We start from the raw sequence: 12633 nt of genomic DNA on the forward strand, positions 1-12633 counted from the left end.
ACATTCATCATGTTCTTGGGTACGAATGAATATCTTGGAATAAGAATAAGAGAGATTTGAATAAAAGATAATAGACTTTCATTAATACTTGAGGTACAGCAGAGCTCCACACCCTTAATCTATGGTGTGCAGAAACTCCACCGTTGAAAATACATAAGTAAAAGAGGTTCAGGCATGGCCGAATGGCCAGCCCCCTAAAACGTGATCAATAGCCTCTTAGGATGAAGAATAATACAAAACTGAGACCAAAGATGTCTAATACAATAGATAAATGTCCTATATATACTAGACTAGCTACTAGGGTTTACATGAGTAAGTATTTGATGCATAAATCCACTTCCGGGACCCACTTGGTGTATGTTTGGGCTGAGCTTGATCAATCCACGAGCTAAGGCTTCTCTTGGAGTTGAACTTCGAGTTATGACATGTTTTGGGCGTTTAACTCTGGATCATGACGTTTTTCTGGCGTTTAACTCCAGACAGCAGCATGTACTTGGCGTTCAACGCCAAGTTACGTCATCATTCTTCGAATAAAGTATGGACTATTATATATTGCTGGAAAGCCCTGGATATCTACTTTCCAACGCCGTTGAGAGCGCGCCAATTGAAGTTCTGTAGCTCCAGAAAATCCATTTCGAGTGCAGGGAGGTCAGATTCCAACAGCATCAGCAGTCCTTTTGTCAGCCTTCTTCAGAGTTTTGCTCAAGTCCCTCAATTTCAGCCAGAATTTACCTGAAATCACAGAAAAACACACAAACTCATAGTAAAGTCCAGAAATGTGAATTTATCATAAAAACTAGTGAAAACATCCCTAAAAGTAGCTCAAACTTACTAAAAACTATATAAAAACAATGCCAAAAAGCGTATAAATTATCCGCTCATCACTTGTGTTCTTAGCTCAAACACCATGTTCCAAAATAAATTCTTTCAAGCAAGTTCAAAATTTTTTTTTTCAAATTGGTAGAGTGTCCAAAAAAACAATTTCTTGGAAAAGAAATTATCACCATAACCAAGTAGTCCTAATAAGAAAGAAGTGGTAAGAATATGTATAAATTCTAACTAACATGCAACCTATCATGCAATACAATAGCTAATCTAACAAAGAAAATAAAAAATTAGTGTTGAAAAGAAAATTGTTACCCATGGAGATCGGTCGAACGACCTCCCCACACTTGAAGATTGCACCGTCCTCGGTGCATGCAAAGAAGAGCATGGTGGATGGGTTGCTACAATTGATGAGCTTCTTCGGAAGGTTGTGCGGATGACTTGTTCGTTGCCCCATTTAAAAGCTTGTCTTTTTCTTCCTTCTTGGTGGCCAAACTAAAGGGAAAGAAAAAGAAAGAAAAAATTAAGCCTATAACAAAGATGTGAAAGTAAATAGAACATAGGCGGGGCTAATGCCAAATAAGGGTATGGTTCTCTACTACATAGTAGCTACAACATGTGAGTGAGAAAACAATATAAGCAAAGGGCATATCAACTAATACTTGATGCAAGAGTAAAGTCAAAGAATGAAAAGCATGTTGAGCATCAAGATCAAACAAGAATAGACACAAACAAGATTAGTGGTAAGCATGAGAGCATTTGGTCCCCAAAATAATGTAAGAAAGTCTCAACAATTGAGTAGGAAAGTTCAACACCATTATTAAAATGGAAAACTTAGAAAATAAAATGAGAACAAGGTAGGAAAAACAAAATTAAAATGCAATGAATGAAAATAAGCAAATGAAATAAAAGAAAATAGAGGAAAAGAAATTTTTTTTGTTGTTTTGTTATTTTATTTATCTATTTATTTATTTATTTATTTATTATTATATTATTATTTTTTTATTATTATTATTAAATTTTTTTATTTATATTAAAAGAGAAAAAATTTTCCAAGAGAGGAAGAAAAAAAAATAGAAAGAAAGAAGAAGAAAAGAAGAAAGAAGGAGAAAGGAGGAAGGATAAAAGCAGGGTGCAAATCCGCGTGCGCGCATAGTGCGCTCACGCGCGGATGCAGCAGGGACAATCCGTGCGCGCGCACACAGCGTGCTAGCGCACCGATGAGATTGTGCTCCCAGCACAATGCTAGCACAAAGTGCGCACAACTCTCTGGTTTTTGTACCAGGAGTTGCGGAAGTGCAATCCACGCGCGCCCGCACAGCGTGCTAGCGCGCCGATGCCCGTTTTTTTTTTAGAAGCATAAGAACACAATTTAACACTCTCCTAACCTATAAACATTATAAAGCAAATAAAATGAAACTTTAAGAAAAATCTTCAAGTTTTCAAAAAATTTTCAAAAAAACAAAACTTGTACTTCAAGTAAGCTACTTTAACAACAATCTAGACTACTATAACAACCTATCAATCACAACAAAATGTATAAGAGTATAGAAAAGAAGAAAACTACCTATAATGGAAACTCAAATCACTTATTAATTATATATACAAGAGAATGGAAAGAGTTTACCATGGTGGGGTGTCTCCCATCTAGCACTTTTATTTACTGTCCTTAAGTTAGACTTATGGGGAGCTCCTCATCAAGGTGGCTTGTGCTTGAAGCTATCCTTGAACATCCACCAATGCTTGAATCTCCAATAAGCTCCATTCTTCAAAGTCAATATCTCCAAGCTTTGATGGAGTTCTTCACAAACCATGGGCTCCCAAAATTGATCCATATCTATCCCTGGATCCCATATCTTGTTTCTACACCCATCTTTAAGTTGATCATCATTAATCCATTCGGGTGGCATAATCTTGGAATTCTCATTTAAGCAACCAGACAACATCCTAGACCCAAGCAATCTAGCTCTATAACAAACCTTGCAATTAAGCTTTGAGCATACAACCATAATGAACCTAGAATGATGTTTCCAACCACTAACCATCTCCCTTTTACTCTTAAAGCCACAAATATGTCTAAGTTGATCATCCGTCTCAAGTAAGTCATATTCAAAGGGAATAATAAAGATTAAGTATAAGGAATTTACCCACTTGAATGAGAGAATGGATGGTGGTGGCTTAGGGAGAGGTATCTCCAATGTGCTTGCAAGCTCCACTCCCTTGTTTTCTTCTTTGATTGCCTCCACCTTTTCAAAAACTTTTTCACTTTCAATCCTTTGTTCATCAACTTCATCTAACTCCTCTCCATCACTCAAGTCATAATTGGGAGGTTGAGAGAAATCTACCTCCACATCACTTTCAAATTCATTGGGAGAAGGTTCTTCAAATTCAAAGGATTTTTCACCAAGAAGATTGGATGCATGATCTTCATCACCAAGGAAACTCAATTCTTGCTTCATTCTCTCCAAGTCTTCATATAGAATATGCCTCAGAGGTTGTGCACATTCCTCCTCAACATCAAATTTACTCTTCTTGGAGGGATTTTCTTTGATTTTAGCTTCCCATGGAGGTTCCGCGTCTCCTAAGTCTTCAACCACTTCTTCCTTTTCTTCAATAATCATAGGCTTCTCCAATTGTTCTAATACAAAGTGGCATTCCTCATTTTCCACCGGAGTTTCCAATCTCTCCTTCATGCTATGCTCTTTAATTGATTCTCCACATGTGACCATGAGAATGCTTTGAGTGCTCAAGCATTGGGAGGCTAAAATGCTTACTACCTTGGTCAAGGTAGCCATAACTTCTAGTGTCTCCCTTTGCATTTCTCCTTTCCCTTGAAGTATAAGGCTAAGGATTTCATCCATTGAGGATTGGAGTGGATAATAGGGTTCATTGTCTTGGAGAAAGGGTTCATTATAGGAAGGTGGTTCTTCTTGGTAAGGTGGTGGTGTGTATTGAGGTGGTTCTTGGGAGTAGTAATCTTGGAATTGTGGTTCCATGTATGACTTATATGGTTCAAAAGGTGGTTAATATGGTGGATAAGGATTAGAGTCATATGGAGGTATTTGGTGAAAAGAGGCTTGTGAGTATAGTTGATGATCATGTTGAGGATATGATTCATAGGCATATGGTGGTGGTTCTTGAAAGTCACAAGTGGATTCACCATATCCATTGGATTGGTATGCATCATAGAATGGCTCTTCTTCATAGTGCATTGGTGGAGGTTGTTGCCATGAGGATTGGTCATATGCATATGGCTCCTCCCACCTTTGATTGTCCCATCCTTGATACACATCTTTATTATAGTCCTCATTTCCTACAACATGTTGATAACCAAACTCATAGCCAAGGTGAGAATTCATGATAACAAGAGGAAAATGAAAACAAAATCAAATAAGAAGCAAGAAAATTAAATCCTAAAACTAGCAAGAGCTAACAAAAGCAAACATATTCACACTATTCACATATATACAATAACTAATAACATAACACTATTGCAATTCTCCGACAACGGCACCATTTTGATGATTGGATTTTTGATGATTTAGAATTCACAAATGAATTCTCGTTGCAAGTATAGTTTCTAAACCAACAAAGAATCCTTTCATACAAAAATTTGTTTGTCACTAAAACAAACCCCTAAAATCTATAAAATGAAGTATTCAAACCTCGGGTCGTTCTTCCTAAGAATTGTAATAAAGTGTCTTGTTATTGGTTATGGAGTATGTTTGGGGTTTTTGGGATTTTAGACAAGAAATATAAATGGCAAAGAAAATAAACTAACAACTAATAAAACTCTTGGCAAGATATGAAAACTAGAAATTCTATCCTAGTTATCCTCCTCAATCATGACCACAAATTGTTCATTGCTCCCACTTAGTTAATCTCTAACCATGGAGGAAAGTCAAGTGGATGAATCAATTTGATTTCTCAAGTCCTAATCAACTCCTAAAGGAGAGACTAGTGTTAGAGGCATTCAAATCAATTAGCAACTTCTAATTCTCAATCAACAAAGGAAGTAGATAACTCAAGAGTCACTAATTACTCAACCAAAGCCAAGAGGAACAAAATCTATACTAAAATCCAACCAAGCATTTCATCAAACACTTGGAAAGTACAAAAGGAAAGCAAAGCAAATTGACAACAAGAATAGAATCTAACAACAATTATTACAAGGAATTAACAACAACAATCAAAAGAAACACAATTATTATGAATTACCTCAAACTGAATTGGAAGAAAAGAGAAGGAACAAGAGTAGATCTACAACAAAGTATGAGAACAACATAAAAGAAATTACAACAAAAGAACAGAAGAATGATGAATGTAACAACAAGGAATTGAAAAGAAGAAGTGAAAGAAGATATGAATTAAACCCTAGATCTAGAAATTCTAATTTAAACCTAATCCTAATTCTAGAGAGAAGTGAGAGCTTCTCTCTCTAGAAACTAACTCTAACTACTAAACTAATGATCAAAAGTATGTTGATTCCCCTTCAATCCCTGGCTTAAATAGCATCAAAAATGAGTTGGATTGGGCCCACAAGGCTTCTAAAATCGCTGGCCATGAGTTGCATTAAGTGGATCATGTGCCACCATCGGTGCATCCACGTACTGTGCGTGTGCGCACCCCTATACGCGATGCAACTATGGCAAATCTTATATCATTTCGAAGCCCCGGATGTTAGCTTTCCATCCCAACTGAAACTGCATCATTTGGACCTTTGTAGCTCAGGTTATGGTCAATTAAGTGTGAAGAGGTCAGGCTTGACAGCTTTTTGGTTCCATCATTTCTTCATGAGTTCTCCAACTTTACGTGCTTTTTCTTCATTCCCTTGATCCAATCTTTGCCTCCTAAATCTGAAATCACATAACAAACATATCAAGGCATCTAATGGAATCAAGGTAAATTACATTTAGCTATTTTAAGACCTAAAAAGCATGTTTTCACTCTTAAGCACAATTAAAGGAGAATATACAAAACCATACTATTTCATTGAATAAATGTGGGTAAAAAGGTGATAAAATCCCCAAAAATCAATACAAGATAAACCCTACGAATGGGGTTTATCAACCACTAGCGCAAATCAAGTCACGCGTACGCGTGACTAACGCGTCCGCGTCACTTGAAGATTTTGGATATCACGCAAACACGTGACCCACACGTCCGCATCACATACGACGCGCAGTTTTACTACATCAGCGCCAGATATCTTATCTTTTCCCCAATCCTATTTCTCTCTTCTCCCTTTTTAATTCACTCTTATTCCTTCTTTCTTCCTTATCCTTTCTTACTTTCTACTTCTTTATCTCTTTAACTTTTCATCCTTCTTCACTCTCATTCTATTTTACTTAATTTATTTGCATATTTTTATTCATTGCATTTTAACTTTATCCATATTTATATTTTCTTTTCTAAATTTATTATTTTTCCATTGGTGTTACTTATTCATATTCAACTGTTATATCTTTTCTGGTATTATTTTGGTGCTTAGTGACTTGTTTTCCAATGTTGGGTGATATTATTTTTCTGTCAATGTCAATCTTTTACGACACTTGTATTCCTTTTGCATTGACATGAACTTACACTGTCTTTCATTACCCACACTCTTCCTCTTTGTTGCAATGTTTGCACTACTGATATGCCATTTGCTTCTATTGTTTTCTCAATTGCATGTTGTAGCTACCATGTACTTGAGACCCTCATTATTTGGCATTAACCCAACCATATTTTATTTGTTCCCTATCTTTATTTTTTGGGTTACTTTTCTTCCATTTTCTCTTCTTTTATGATGGCCACCGGTAAGAGAACCAGAAGACGTCTAAATAGGGAGACAAACAAGTCCATATGCACAATCCTCGGAGAAAAACATCAGTTGGAGCCACCTGTCCACTTGTACATCTTAGCATGCACCGAAGACGGTGCAATCTTTAAGTGTGGGGAGGTCGATACCGATCTCCATGGGTTAGTTATTCTCTTCTCAACACCAATATCTTATTTTCTTTATTAGTTCATTGTTGCATTGCATAATAGATTGCATGTTTAGTTGATTGTTTGCATTTAAGTACTACTTAGTTGAAAAATAATAAGTTTCTTTCAAGGACCCTATTTTTGAAAAATTTCACTAATTTAAATTAAAAAAAATTAAAATTATTTCACTAATTTAAATTAAAAATTAAAATTTTTTATCTGTTAAATTTGTTTGAAGTTGTATTTGGAACATGGTTTTTGAGCCAAAGAACACACAACCCATGAGACTTGAGCTTATTTACATAGTTACATTATTTAACCATAAATTTTTATTCTTGTGTGCTTTCTTCCCTATGATTGCAATCTTTGCTTTGTTCCATTCTATATGTCCATTATTTAGTGTATTTACATGCTTGCATATGATTGAGGCCATTACTTGTTTTTGCTCACTTATCCCAAATAAGCCTACCCTTTTATGTCACACTTGTTAGCCACTTTGAGCTTTTTAAACCCCTTCTGTTCTATAACCACATCACTAGCCTTAAGCAGAAAAATAATTAAATACCCCAATTGAATCTTTGGTTAGCTTAAGATAGAGATTGTGCATCAACTAAGTGTGGGGAAACTGTGGGAACATGAGTTAATAAGAGAATGTATCATGTTTTTAATTTATTTGAATATTGAGAATTTGGGAACCTACTCATGAAAAAACTAAAATAGAAAAATAATGGAAAATCCATGTGCATTGATAAGTTACGTTTATTTTTCAGATTATAAAAAAAAATCCAAAAATATTCAATAAATAAGTAAATAAATAAGGGGACAAAAATACCCCAATGTTAAGCTTTAATAGAAAGATCAATGCACATGTGATAAAAGTAAAGAAATATCAAAAATTTGGTACATGAGTATGTGATACAAAAGTGGGAATTATGGGTAGCTAGGTGTGATTTTAGAATTGCATAAAGTATGTGTGTGTGTGTGTGTGTTAGGTAAGAGCTTAGGTTAGTCAAAGATTCATATTATAGCTCACTTGGCCATACATGTATCCTTACCTTTACCTCAGCCCCATTAAAACCCTGAAAAGACCTCATGATGTTTGCATTGGTATGCTAAATATTTGTTGATTGGTTAGGAGAAGAACAAAATTTAGAAAGCATGATTAGAGAATAATAGAGTGATTACCCTATACACTAGAGTGACTAGAGTGCATATACATCATCAGTGAGGGTTCAATGCTTAATTCTATATTCCCTACTTTCATGAGCTATCTTCTTACAAGTTTACTTGTTTATTATTGTACGATTTGAATTAGTGAAATTTGGTTTGTATTTGTCTTGGAGAACTTATTTGCTTTTAACCAAGTAGATAGAAACGTCTTAACATATAGTTGCATTCACATTCATAGGTTGCATTGCATGAGCCTTGCTTTTCCCTACTCATTTATTTTATCTCCTTAAAGCTTAGCATGAGGACATGCTAATGTTTAAGTGTGGGGAGGTTGATAAACCATTATTTTATGATTTATATTGTGTTTAATTGAGTGGTTTTATCAAGTCTTTACCCACATATTCATATGATTAGCATGATATTACAATTCCTTCCCAAAGTTGTTCTATGGTTGAAAACTTGCTTCCTATAGATCTTTTTATTGTGTATTTTAATCCCCTTTATACCATTTGATGTCGTGATCTGTGTGTTAAGTGTTTCAGGCTTTATAGGTCAGGAATGGCTTAGAGGATGGAAAGGAAGCTTGCAAAAAGCGAAGGAGCACAAGAAATAAAGGATACAACCAGCGAATAGCGATGCGGACGCATGGCTCACGCGACCGCGCGATTTGGACAAAATCACAGCAACGCGTGCGCGTGCTTGACGCGTACGCATGGATTGGAGTTCGTGCAAACGATGCGAGCACGTGCCTGACGCACACGCGTGGAGAGGAAAATGTCAAACGACGCGTACGCGTACGTGTGACAAGCGCGATCTGCAGAATTAACAGAAATCGCTGGGGGCAATTTTGGGTCGCGTTTTGACCCAGTTCTCGACCCAGAAACACAGAATAAAGCCAGAAAACCTGCAGAGACTCAAGAGATACTGAAGACAACATTCATAATTCATAATTTTAGGTTTAGATATAGTTTTTAGAGAGAGAGTCTCTCTCCTCTCTCTTAGGTTTTAGGATTTAGGATTTCTTTTAGGATTAGGATTTCTACTTCTCAATTTACAAGTTCAATGTTCCTTTTATTTATTTTTCCAATTTAATTTATGAACTTTTCCATGTTAGATTTGATTTCTTTTATTAATGCAATTTGAGGTATTTCAGATATATGATTTTTATTTAGCTTTCTATATTCTTGGCTTTGGTTGAGTAATAAGAGACTCTTGAGTTATCAAACTCTTTTGTTGATTGATAATTGGAAGTTGCTAATTGACTTGAATTTCACTAACTCTAGTCTTTCTTTGGGAATTGACTAGGACTTGAGGATTCATATTGATTTATCCACTTGACTTACCTTCATAGTTAGAGGTTGACTAAGTGGGAGCAACGAGCAATTCTCATCACAATTGATAAGGATAACTATGATAGGACTTCTAATATTCATACCTTGCCAAGAGTTTTCTTAGCTATTGATTTATTAATTCCTGCAATTTATTTCTCTTGTTCAAACCTTTCAAAAATCCAAAAATACTATTTTTCATAACCAATAATAAAACACACCTCCCTACAATTCCTTGAGAAGATGACCCGAGGTTTGAATACTTCGGTTTATAAATTTTACTGGGTTTGTTATTTGTGATAACCAAAACTTTTGCACGAAAGAATTTTTGTTGGTTTAGAAACTATACTTACAACGCAATTATATTTCTATGAAGTTCTATACTGGCAATAATCTAATCGTCAATGAGCGTCTAGCGCTTCCTTTGGTTCTCCCCCTTCGAGCCTTGGTGTGGGCGTTGAGCTTTCTTAATTTCCTTGGGCAAGAGGCACGAAAAAGATAAGGATAGTGAACGTAGCGTTCACTTCTTTGAATGCTATCTCCTTGGTTTGCTTTGAGACTAGCTTCCCTTGGTTGAGAGGCACGAGAATGTTACCAAGAGTGAACGTGGCGTTGGAATTTTTGAACGCCACCTTGGTTTGCTTCGTGCTTGCTACGAGCCTTCCTTCCTTGGCTTGACCATGAAAAAGGTGGATATTGTGAACGTAGCGTTCACTTCTTTGAACGCTGATCCTCTCTGAGCCTTCCTCTTGGTGCGCTACATTCAAAACATTGAATGCCACCTAGTTGAGCCTTCTCCCCAAGACTTGAGAGGCACGACAATGTTGCCTAAAGGAAACACTGCACTCTCATCTCGAACGCTAGCCTTCTTGGTGTGTTGGTTCCTTCTTCGAGTGCAGTGCTTTATTGTCAAGGGCCACCCTTTTAAAAGTGTGGCCTAAGGTCCAAAGCGTGCTCAAACTTTAAAGTGTGCCAAAAATTCTTCTTTCCTCTTTTTTCATCATTTCTTCACCTACAAGAAACCAAACAACTAATCAAAGTTCTACCAAAATCACTAGATCTTTGCACCATTTATAAAATCAATTAATTCTAGCATAAAACCTATGATTTTGTGTAAAATAAATGATGTTTGGTTGATTCAAGATGATCATGAAAATCCACTCTAATTACTTACTTATTGTGCAAGAAAGTGCATAAAACCTAATGAAATTAATGAAAAATGCTTGTAAAACTAGCATAAGATGACTTGTCATCAAGAATACACACACACACTTCATTGGCACACTCCACTGGGAGTGGGTCTTTGGACCCCTCCCCTCACACACTCTTCTTCCCTTTCTCTTCTCTTTTTCATTAGTAGTAGTTTAGTTTAATTTATAATTTTATTTATGAATTCTTGAATTTTCAATTTTTATTTTGAATTCTCACTCTTTATTTTCATGCACTTTAATTTCATGCAATTTAGTTTTTATTTGAGAGTGATGACCACTTAATTTCCTCTGCATTTGGGAAAGGAGCGCTGTTTCAATTTTGATTGAATTTATGTTTATCTCTTCTTCTCTTCTTTATACTATCTTCATACTTGGGTATCTATTAAAACCCTTGCAAGAGAATTTTGTTCTTTAAAGATCCTTGGATCTATTAGAATCCTATTGTGAATTTGAGAGAAGGATCATAGGGTTTATTTTGAGCTCTCTTGGTATAATGAAATTGTTTCTTGATTTTGAGTTGGTACGTGACATATAACCACTCTAATATTGGGGTCTTTGGATTTATGTAGTATGAGATTAGAAATCATGTTTGTTTTTCTAAGAAAGAGATTTTGTGATTCAAAGATTCAATCACCACCGAAAGGGGGATTGAATCTATTAGAATTTCATGTGAGCCTCAAGAGAGGGATCATGGAATTTAGTTTGAGGCTCTTCTCTCATAATCCTCTTAATCAACACATTCATAGTTGGTATGTGAGATGTAACCACTTTGAATTGAGGTCTTGAGGGTTGTGTAGTTTTTGGATTAGAAATTGAACTTCACCTCTTTCCATGAGCAATTAGATCAAGAGATTGGCAATTGATTATGTGAAGAGAAATTAAATCACCAAGAGATTGGGGTTTAATTACTCATAATCCACCATGGATCTATCTTACATGATTGAGAAGGAGTGAGACCCATTGATTCATGAGGAATCAACATCTCCAATCCCTTCTGTTTTCCATCTTTACTTTCAGTCATTTATTTTCTTGCGATTTACTTTCTTGCATTTTATTTTCTTGTACTCTACTTTCCCGTACCTCACTTTCTTGTTCTTTAATTTTCCAGCACTTTATATTCTTGCCATTTACTTGCCTTGCACTTTATTACTTTCTTTTAATTTCCAGCCATTTATGTTTCTTATTTGATTATCACCCAATTGTGCTTGTCTAACTAGAATAATCAACTAACTATTGATTGCTTAATCCTTTGATCCTCATGGGATTGACTTCACTCTAAGTGAGTTTTACTACTTGATGCGACCCGGTATACTTGCCGGTTACACGTGAAAAAAATCTTTTTACGTATCACCTAACAAAAGAAACAACAACATTAGCATCATCAGCACAGGTAGGAATTGCTTCCACCAATTTAGAAACATAATCGACAGCTAACAATATGTATAAGAAACCATTAGAATTTGGAAATGGACCCATGAAGTCAATACCGCAAACATAAAAAATCTCACAGAACAGCATAAGTTGTTGGGGCATCTCATCCCTCTTAGATATATTCCCAAACCTTTGGCATTGGGGGCAAGAGTCACAATATATCCTAGCATCCTTAAAAAGTGTGGGCCACCAAAATTCACAGTCTAAAATTTTTCTAGCAGTTCTTTGAGGACCAAAATGTCCACCACTCTCAAAAGAGTGGCAGGCCTCTAAAATTGACTGGAATTCTGATTGTGGCATATGCCTTCTAATTATTTGGACAGCACCATATCTCCACAAATATGGGTCATCCCATATGTAATATTTGGACTCGCCTTTGAGCTCGTCCTTTTTTATGCTTAGTAAAATTAGGAGGAAAGGTACAACTAACCAAATAATTAGCTATAGGTGCATACCAAGGAATCACTTCAGACACTTTTAAATTTTTTAAAATAATTTATCCTTAATTTATGAACAAGTTTAGCAAAAAAAGTCAACTGTCTGGGTGTAGCATTATTCGTTGAATAAAAAAATAAATAATATTTTTAAAAAAATAAAAAAATTAAAAAACTAAATTTTTAAAATTTTAATTTTAAATTATATTATTAAATTTTTTTATTTAAATAATAAAAAAATAATGTCCAGCAATATCTAATAAACAA

This window comes from Arachis duranensis, chromosome 3 (assembly GCF_000817695.3).
Source record: "Arachis duranensis cultivar V14167 chromosome 3, aradu.V14167.gnm2.J7QH, whole genome shotgun sequence".
Taxonomy (NCBI): domain Eukaryota; kingdom Viridiplantae; phylum Streptophyta; class Magnoliopsida; order Fabales; family Fabaceae; genus Arachis; species Arachis duranensis.